Genomic DNA, 9,937 nt, shown 5'->3' with positions numbered 1-9,937 from the left:
GGAGACAGTAGCAGGGTCGGCCACCGCCCCCGCCAACCAATCGCAAACTGCAGCTCACCTACACCGCTGCCAAAAATACCGACGATTACAGTTGACTACACGCAGAACTACGCGAAACTCAACGACGCCTTGAAGCAACACTTGCAAGGCTCCCTCGAGGTGATATTCCAAGGAGACAGAATCAGGTATTATCTCGATTCTTACGAGGACCACAAGTGGGCAATTCAGTTCTCCGAGCAGTACAATATCCCACTTTCTACTCACTAGCCTCCAGGAACAAAAGAGCTGAAAGTGGTCATAAAACGACTACCTGTCCAAGTACAAGTGGCTGACGTTACATGGGCCTTACATGAGAAAGGGCTCACCTCGGTGAGAGTGCACGAATATAAAAAGCGATATGAAGAGCCAAACGACTTTGTGTCCCACCTAAGTCGAAGGACAACGACAAAATTTATGCTGTGTGCTAATTGTTGTCACCAGGTCCTGATGGAATCCAAATTCGGTTTTGCAAAGAGTACTCTACGGCATTGGCCCCTTACCTTATCGTGGATCTCTCACCCAGTGCAAAATTCCAAGCTACTGGAAGAAAGCACAGGTGACACCTGTATATAAGAAGGATAAACGAACGGACGCTCATAATTACAGACCGATATCCCTAACTTCGGTTTGCGGCAGAATCCTTCAATCTTTGAACTTATTTTCAGTTCGAATATAATAAATTTTCTTGAGACCGAGAAGCTTATATCCACGAATAAGCATGGTTTTAGAAAGCATTACTCGTGCGAAACTTAGCTTTTCCATTTCTCACATGATACACTGCGAACTTTGGCAACAGGCAGATTCTATATCTCTAGATTTCCGGAAAGTATTTGACTCGGTGCCCCATTGAAGGCTGTTAACGAAGGTACGAGCATCTGGAATAGGTTCACAGATATGTGAGTGGCTCGAAACTTTTTTAACCTATAGAACCCAGTATGTTGTCCTCGACGGCGAGTGTTCATTAGAGACAAGGGTATTGTGAGGAGTGCCCCAGGAAAGTGTAAAAGGACAGCTGTTGTTCTCTATATACATAAACGATTTGGCGGACAGAGTGGGCAGCAATCTACGGAATTTTTGCTGATGATGATGTGGTGTACAGTAAAAATATCGAAGTTGAGTGACTGTAAGAGGACACAAGATGACTTAGACAAAATGGAACAACACAGACTATGGAAAAGGCTTTCGAGAGGATAACAACACTTTATGACCACCGCGCACGTATTGCTGGAATAGGTTCACAGATATGTGAGTGGCTCGAAACTTTTTTAACCTATAGAACCCAGTATGTTGTCCTCGACGGCGAGTGTTCATTAGAGACAAGGGTATTGTGAGGAGTGCCCCAGGAAAGTGATGAATGGCAGCTAGCTCTAAGTATAAAAAAATGTAAGCCAATGTGGATGAGTAGGAAAAACAGACCCATAATATTCAGATACAGCATTAGTAGTGTCCTGTTGACACAGCCACGTCGTTTAAATGTCTGGTCGGAACGTTGCCAAGCGATATGAAATGGAACGAACATGTGAGGACTATAGCACGGAAGGTGAATAGTAAACGTGGGTTTATTGTGAGAATTTTAGGAAAGTGTGGTTCATCTGTGAAGAAGACCGCATATAGGACGCTGGTGTGACCTATATTTGAGTACTCTTCGAGGTGTTTGGGATCCGTACTAGATCAGATTAAAGGAAGACATCGAAGCAATTCAGGGACGTGTTGCTAGATTTGTTACCGAACAACGCCAACGGTCTTGCCGCAGTGGTAATACCGGTTCCCGTCAGATCACCGAAGTTGAGTGCTGTCGGGCTGAGCTAGCACTTGGATGGGTGACCATCCAGTCTGCCGAGCGCTGTTGGCAAGCGGGGTGCACTCAGCCCTTGTGAGGCAAACTGAGGAGCTATTTGATTGAGAAGTAACGGCTCCGGTCTCGTAAACTGACATACGGCCGGAAAAGCGGTGTCCTGACCACATGCCCCTACATTTCTGCATCCAGTGATGCATGTGAGCTGAGGATGACACGGCGGTCGGTCGGTACTGTTGGCCCTTCCAAGGCCTGCTCGAAGGAGTTTAGTTTTTTTTTAGGTTCGAACAACATGTAAGTGTTACAGAGATGCCTCTGCGACTCAAACGGGAATTCCCGGAGGGAAGTCGACGTTCCTTTCCAGGAATGCTATTGAGAAAATGTAGAGATGCGGCATTTTAAGCTTACTACATTCTACTGCCACCAACATAAATTGCGCGTAAGGAAAATGAAGATAAGATACGATAAATTGGGGCTTATATGATAATCATGAAGTCCCATACTATTCAGATTTCTGAAATGGAATGCAAATGGTCGCCATACTAAGAAGACAGAACTTAACGACTTTTTATCACGACACTGCATCGGCGTGGCGATGGTGATGGAGACACATTTAAAAGACGCAGCTGCCTTCCGAATTTGGAACATGCAAGCATACCGCAACGACAGACCTGAACGGCGTGGCAGAGTTCATTCGAAACTCGATGTGCTACCGCTTGGAAACGTTACCAGCCGCTGAATCGATGGAGACAACGGCAGTGAAGATTCACACCATGATTGGGAATGTGCCGTTGGTGGTGACTTGTGTCAGCCACGCTGTCCCACTACCCGAGGAAGATCTGTCTATTTTTGACCGATACCAGAACATACTGCTTGCAGGCGAACTCGACGCAAAATATGTCTCCTGGTATTCCATTAAAACGAACACCAGAAATCGAACCCTCCACCAAATGCAGGAGGAGCTGAACTGTGTAGTGCTTGACCACCACAGCTTACCAGGATCGGCTGTTTTCAACACCAGACGGATGACGTCTTCAATATTGCGCTTACAACGGTCATCGATTCGATCGCTCAACTCAGGACAATAACCGACATGTCCTCCTACCACATACCTGTTCTAGGAGTCATGGAAAGCAGTAATGCTTTACTTCCTTCGATCAGACGAATATACCAGTTTCGGAAGTATCCGGACAATAGCGTCAGGCCAACCATGCCCATCCTCACGACAGCAGACATCAATGTCACAGTGACGGCGTTCACAACGAAAATCCAATCAGCCCACCAACGAGCCGCGACAATTACAATACTTGTAGATCCGCATTTTGGCGTCTTTTCCCAAATTTTGCAAGATCTGAAAACGTTGAAGAACCGCGTCAATAAACGAAGGTACACAATGTGATCAAAAGTGTCCGGACACCTCCAAAACCATACGTTTCCACATTAGGTGCATTGTGCTGCCACCTACTGCCGGCTACTCCACATCAGCGACCTCAGTAGTCATTAGACATCATGAGAGAGCAGAATGGCGTGCTCCGCGGAACTCACGGACTTCGAACGTGGTCAGGTAGTTGCGTGTCACTTGTATCATACTTCTGTTCGTGAAATTTCCACACTCCTAAACATCCCTAGATCCACTGTTTCCGATGTGAGAAACGTGAAGGGACACGTACCACACAAAAGCGTACAGGCAGACCTCTGTTTACTGACAGAGACCGCCGAGAGATGAAGAGGGTCTTAGTGTGTAATAGACCTTCACACAGGAATTCCAAACAGCATCAGTATCCACTGCAAGTACTATGTCAGCTAGGCGGGAGGTGAGAAAACTTGGATTTCATGGTCGAGCGGCTGCTCATAAGTCACACATCACGCCGGTATATGCCAAACGACGCCCCGCTTGGTGTAAGGAGCGAAACATTGGACGATTGAACAGTGGAAAAACGTTGTGGGAGTGACGAATCTCGGTACACAATGTGGCGATCCGATGGCAGGGTGTGGGTATGGCGAATGCCCGGTGAACGTCATCTGCCAGCGTGTGTAGCGCTTACATTAAAGTTCGGAGGCGGTGGTGTTATGGTGTGGTCGTGCTTGCACACCTTGTTGTTTTGCGTGGCACTATCACAACACAGGCCTACATTGATGTTTTAAGCACCTTCTTGCTTCCCACTGTTTAAGAGCAATTCGGGGATGGCGATTGCATCTTTCAACACGATCGAGCCCCTGTTCATAATGCACGGCCTTTGGCCGAGTGGTTACACGACAATAATATCCCTGTAATGGACTGGCCTGCACAGAATCCTGACTTGAATCCTATAAAACAACTTCGGGATGTTTTGGAACGCCAGCTTCGTGCCAGGCCTCACCGACGAACATCCCCTGCGCAGGAGAGCTTCTGCAAAGTTTGGAGGGTAGGAGACGAGGTACTGGCAGAAGTAAAGCTGTGAGGACGGTGCGTGAGTAGTGCTTGGGTAGCTCAGATAGTAGAGCACTTGCCGGCGAAAGGCAAAGGTTCCGAGTTCGAGTCTCGGTCCGCCACACAGTTTAAATCCACCAGGAAGTTTCATATCAGTGCACACTTCGCTGCAGAGTGAAAATCTCATTCTGGAATGATAGTTTTGATGGTCCAAGTATTATGGTGTAGGGAGGGATAATACTGCGTGAGGGAACTGATCTCAATACCTTGAACACACTACACTTACCGGTGGCACTGTACTCTTTCTACATGAGCGTCCTTCCACGCGTGCGTCTGGCCATGACTACATTTTCATGGATGACAATGCTCGACCGCATTGAACAGCGCAGCTGGAGGAGCTTTTGGAAGAAGACGATATTTGGCGAATTGGCTGGCCTGCCTATTACCCCCCCCCCTTTTCAATTAAATGCCAGCGAGCACGAGTCGCGTGCGTTGGGGAAAAGTATTGCAGCCAGTCCACGTTCACCAACACGATCCAGCAGTTCTCAACCGCGCAGCCGGCCAGTGTGGCCGAGCGGTTCTAGGCGCTACAGTCTGTAACCGCGCGACCGCTACGGCCGCAGGTTCGAATCCTGCCTCGGGCATAGATGTGTGTGATGTCCTTAGGTTAGCTAGGTTTCAGTAGTTCTAAGTTCTAGGAGACTGCTGACCTCAGATGTTAAGTCCCATAGTGCTCAGAGCCATTTGATTTTAAACCGCGCAGGTGGAGGAATGTAATGGCCTTCCTCTAGGAACTCCTTCCCAAACTTGTGGCCAGCATGGGGATCCGTGGTGATCGCACACCCTCTGAAGAACAATATTCCGTCTTTTGTAATGTCCGGAGGATAATAATAACTCGCGGTCATTTATGTGCAGTTATTGTCTTTGAATAGAAGTGTCATATCTGTCCGTCTCATTGGGTATTTCTTTCATTTACTGTCTGTACTCTGCTGTGGTAGTTCTTTCTGTATATAATCCCAGGTGTATCGAGCTATGTTACTTGTCAGTGGCTTATCATGCGAAAGTTACTTTCGACCTTAAGTATGCACTCCAGTGTATTTATCATTCCTTGCTGTTGTTAAAAATCCCATAGCTAACTTCTCTGATTTTGTAACAATGTTATCTCCCTAGATATTGTCATTTCACAACGTCGGAAGACAATGTAGCACCACGACAGACGGTAAGCCCCAAGCAAAATACAATCAGATTTTTTTTTAGTTGCAACTTACTACTTTTCATTTTGCCTCATGGAATGTTGAGCGTCCTGTTTTAAATTAATTTCACAATGGAGTTTAAGTAATGCAATGTAAATAATAAAATGCTCAATAATGCGTCGCACAAATGAAATTAACTATTAAAATCAATCTTTTTTATGTTAATCACAATAAATTTCATACTTCTAACGAATATCATAATTTATAATGTACAATACTTGAATTTAATACTGACAAATGAGCCATCCAAGTAATTAAGATTTCACTCTACTGAAATCATTACTGTCCACTTATAACACAAATATCGATATCCTCTATACTTATGTCATATTCTCTATATTTATATCATATGACTTCTTCGTCTGCCTTTTCTTAATGTGACATTTATGTAAATATTTTTTCATAATTTATGTCCATTTGTGTCGATGTAATTAATCTACAGATGTAATTTTAAAAGTAATGTTCTGTGAAAGATGGAAATGTTAAAACTTTACTTATAATATTGATTCATGCCTAGAGCATTAAGGGTTTTCATAATGCAAAAGGTGGAGGGGAGTCCCTCCGCAACGAAACTAACTTGGCTGGAATAGAAAAGGTGGGTTTGGTCCAACAACAAGACTTTTGTGTGGCAAGAGTCAGTCGTTGGCTAGCTTGCAAAGTCTTCGGATCTTGCGAGCGGAATGAAGCAAGAAGAGACGCAAGATTATATTATATAGCCTCGAATGTGGAAGAAACTAGGCTCATTATTTATGGCATTCATTGGTTAACTCTGAAATACGAAAATACGACGCTAAAAAGAAATTTTCTGAGCTTGTTGCACTGCAAGAGCCATGGATACTATCTCCGTCTTTTTTTAATAGCCACAGGAGATCAATACTGTCACCACCGTCATCTTAAAGAATAAGTTGGGCTCCGTATCATTGCATGATACTGTTATATGTTTTATCATCCAATAGTAAGTTTGAATTCTGTAAATTTTATGTTGAGGAACCATTTTTTTCTTAATTATTTACCTGGACAGCCTCCAATACCAGTTGGTAATTTATTTCTGAGTATTTTAATTTACTGAACTGAAAAGAATTGCCTTCTTTCACCAGAGGGAGTAAACTTAGTGGAGTAGTAAATTTCATAATTATTCAGAGGGCCTTATGTTTGAAGTACTCCTATGGTTTTCCTTAAAAGGATGGTTAAAGCTACATCAAAGTACAAGTCCAAAAATTTTGTTCTTAAATGTTGCTCTTACTGAAATCCCGGTACAGTGTTAAATGAAGAAAACTAGGATCATTCAGAATATTTCACTAGCTAATAATCTTGCAGGGCCAGCAGCAGATGCAGTATGTGATCAAAAGTATCCGGACACTTGCCTGAAAATTACTTACAAGTTCGTGGCGCTCTCCATCGATAATGCTGGAAATCAGTAGGATGTTGGCCCACCCTTAGCCTTGATAATAGCTTCCACTCTCGCAGGCATACGTTCCATCAGGTGCTGAAGGTTTCTTGTGCTGCACTGTGGAGACGTATCAATGTCGGTCGGTGAGGCCTGGCACGAAGTCGGCGTCCCAAAACATCCCGAAATTAGTCTATAGGATTCAAGTCAGGATTCTGTGCAGGTCAGTCCATTACAGGGATATTATTGTTGTATAAGCACTCCGCCAAAGGCCGTGCATTATAAACAGGGGCTCGATCGTGTTCCAAGTTGCAGTCGCCATCCCCGAATTGCTCTTCAAAAGTGGGAAGCAAGAATGTGCTTAAAACATCAACGTAGGCCTGTGTTGTGATAGTGCCACGCAAAACAACAAGAGGCGCAAGCACGATCACACCACAACACCACCGCCTCCGAACTTTACTGTTGGCACTACACCGGCTGGCAGATGACTTTCACCGGGCATTCACCATACCCACGCCCTGCCATCGGATCGCCACATTGTGTACCGAGATTCGTCACTCCACACAACGTTTTTCCACTGTTCAGTCGTCCGATGTTTACGCTCCCTACACCAAGTGAGGCGTCGTTTGGCATATACCGACGTGATATGTGGCTTATGAGCAGCCGCTCGACCATGAAATCCAAGTTTTCTCATCTTCCGCCTAACTGTCATAGTACTTGCAGTGGATCCTGACGCTGTTTGGAATTCCTGTGTGAAGGTCTGGATGGATGTCTGCCTATTACACATTACGACCTTCTTCATCTGTCGGCGGTCTCTGTCAGTCAACAGAGGTCTGCCTGTACGCTTTTGTGTTGTACATGTCCCTTCACGTTTCTCACATCTGAAACAGTGGATCTAGGGATGTTTAAGAGTGTGGAAATTTCACATACAGACATATAATACAAGTGGCACCCAAATACCTGACCACGTTCGAAGTCCGTGAGTTCCATGGAGCACCCCATTCTGGTCTCTCGTGATGTCTAATGTCTACTGAGGTCGCTGATGTGGAGTAGCTGGCATTAGGTGGCTGCACAATGCACCTAATATGTGTTACGACCGTTTGCTACTTGTTACGGCTTCTAGTGGCACTTGTTAGCAGCAGACACAGTGGCTGCGCCAAAGACTGAAATTCCGTGTCGTTTTACAATTATTTATTAAACTTTCTTTACAATTTCTCCCTTGTCATCGCTGCCCAGGCCTGCGGATCCCTCCGCCTGGCTGCTGCTGTGTAGATCCTCCAACAATGCGCGCCACGCGCGCTGCTGACCACTCTCGGTGGCCTCAGGACACCAGTGCTCCACTGAAGCCAGGATGCCCTGTGGTTGAGATGAACTTGGAGCCGCGTCGCGGTGAGGTCAGCTGCCGACTCCTGCTGCACCGGCGGCGTGGAAGCCGTCAGTCGCGATGTCCGCGAGGTCCCCTCATGGACGGACCATGCGCCATGGGGCCGGGTTGCCGTGAAGTCCGGGCGTCAGTCCTCGGCCCCGCCTGTGACCAAGATCGCGCCGCGGCCGGTCCTGCTGGAAGTTCTCCCTGTAGTTAGTTAGCCATGGTGACGACCTAACTCGGGCCGACCTCCAGAGCTGAAGTTGATATCTGGCGGCGAACGGATGACTCCTGCGAGCTGGAACAGACTTCCAGAATCGTCACCTACGAAGATTGAACATTCGGACACAGACCACGTCCGTCCTCAGATCCGAACTGCTTCCTAAAGGCTTCTGTCAGTTGCTGCCTGCGCTCCACTATTTATATCTGGCAGGAGGACGTTTCTTACCCTCGGTGGTAGCTTCTTGTTATTACTCCCGCAGTATATTGCAGCGTAACTTAGTGTGCTGGCCTCACTTCTGCTTACTTAGCACTTTCCAGGCTTCGCTCGGCGCTCGGTCTGTGTGCGTCCTTGCATCAGCTTGTTGGTAGACTGCAACTGTCAGCAAGGCTATCTGTGCCGCGCTTACTTCGCAACGCCTCGATCGCCGGCGTGCCTCTGTCTTCCCATTCTCCACTGCGTGAAACAACGCTTACTACATGTGGCCGCAACATATGAAAAACGTATGATTTTGGGGTGTCTAGGAAACTAGGGTTCAAAAATGGTTCAAATGGCTCTGAGCACTACGGGACTTAACATCTGTGGTCATCAGTCCCCTAGAACTTAGAACTACTTAAACCTAACTAACCTAAGGACATCACACGCATCCATGCCCGAGGCAGGATTCGAACCTGCGACCGTAGCAGTTACGCGGCTCCGGACTGAGCGCCTAGAACCGCGAGACCACCGCGGCCGGCAGGAAACTAGGGAAAAAAACTGTGGGGGTTGTTGGAAGAAGTTTGTGGTATGTGTAAGATACACGAAGATGTTCAGTACGGATGAGCAGGAAGCGGTATTAGATGAGTTAATAGAGCATCTAAGTAAATGAGAGTAGGAAGACTGTGAACAAGGCAGAGTGCGTGTCGATCTAAGATTTTGAGGGACACACATTCAGCCAGCACTGCCATAGGAAACGATGTGTATGATGAAGAACTTTTAGTTGTGGAGAATGGTGGAGGAATGCACTACTCTTGTTCAGTCACTTAGCAGTTTTAGTTATTTTAATGTTTTTCAATTTCTGCTGGATGATTAGGAGGTGAATTTTCCATTTTAGATTACTACAAAACATTTTAGTGTGTTAGGCAACTGAATGGGATATTTTATTAGCAACTAGGTGGACATCTTGAGTACAGAAAACCCATGTAGTTTTTCCTGCAATCATTGCCCAAATGGATTTATCTTGAGGAGGTACTGTTTGCAGCTGGAGGTAATATAGAGTTCCAGTAACCATTGTAATTTACGGAGTGTGCGATAAAGGCCTACGCAAGAGATGTTATCGAAGTACTGGAAGATATGAAGTGGAGAAGATGGCTTAGGCATATCCACAGCGTAGAGGATGGGCAGATGATAGGGGGGAAAGCTTACAGACACAGGTTCGCTGGGATGAAGATTTGGGAATTTGTGTTTTTACTGATGAAAAAGAATATG

Source organism: Schistocerca americana, chromosome X (genome assembly GCF_021461395.2).
Source record: "Schistocerca americana isolate TAMUIC-IGC-003095 chromosome X, iqSchAmer2.1, whole genome shotgun sequence".
Lineage (NCBI taxonomy): Eukaryota > Metazoa > Arthropoda > Insecta > Orthoptera > Acrididae > Schistocerca > Schistocerca americana.
Note: the sequence above shows the minus strand (reverse complement) of the source record.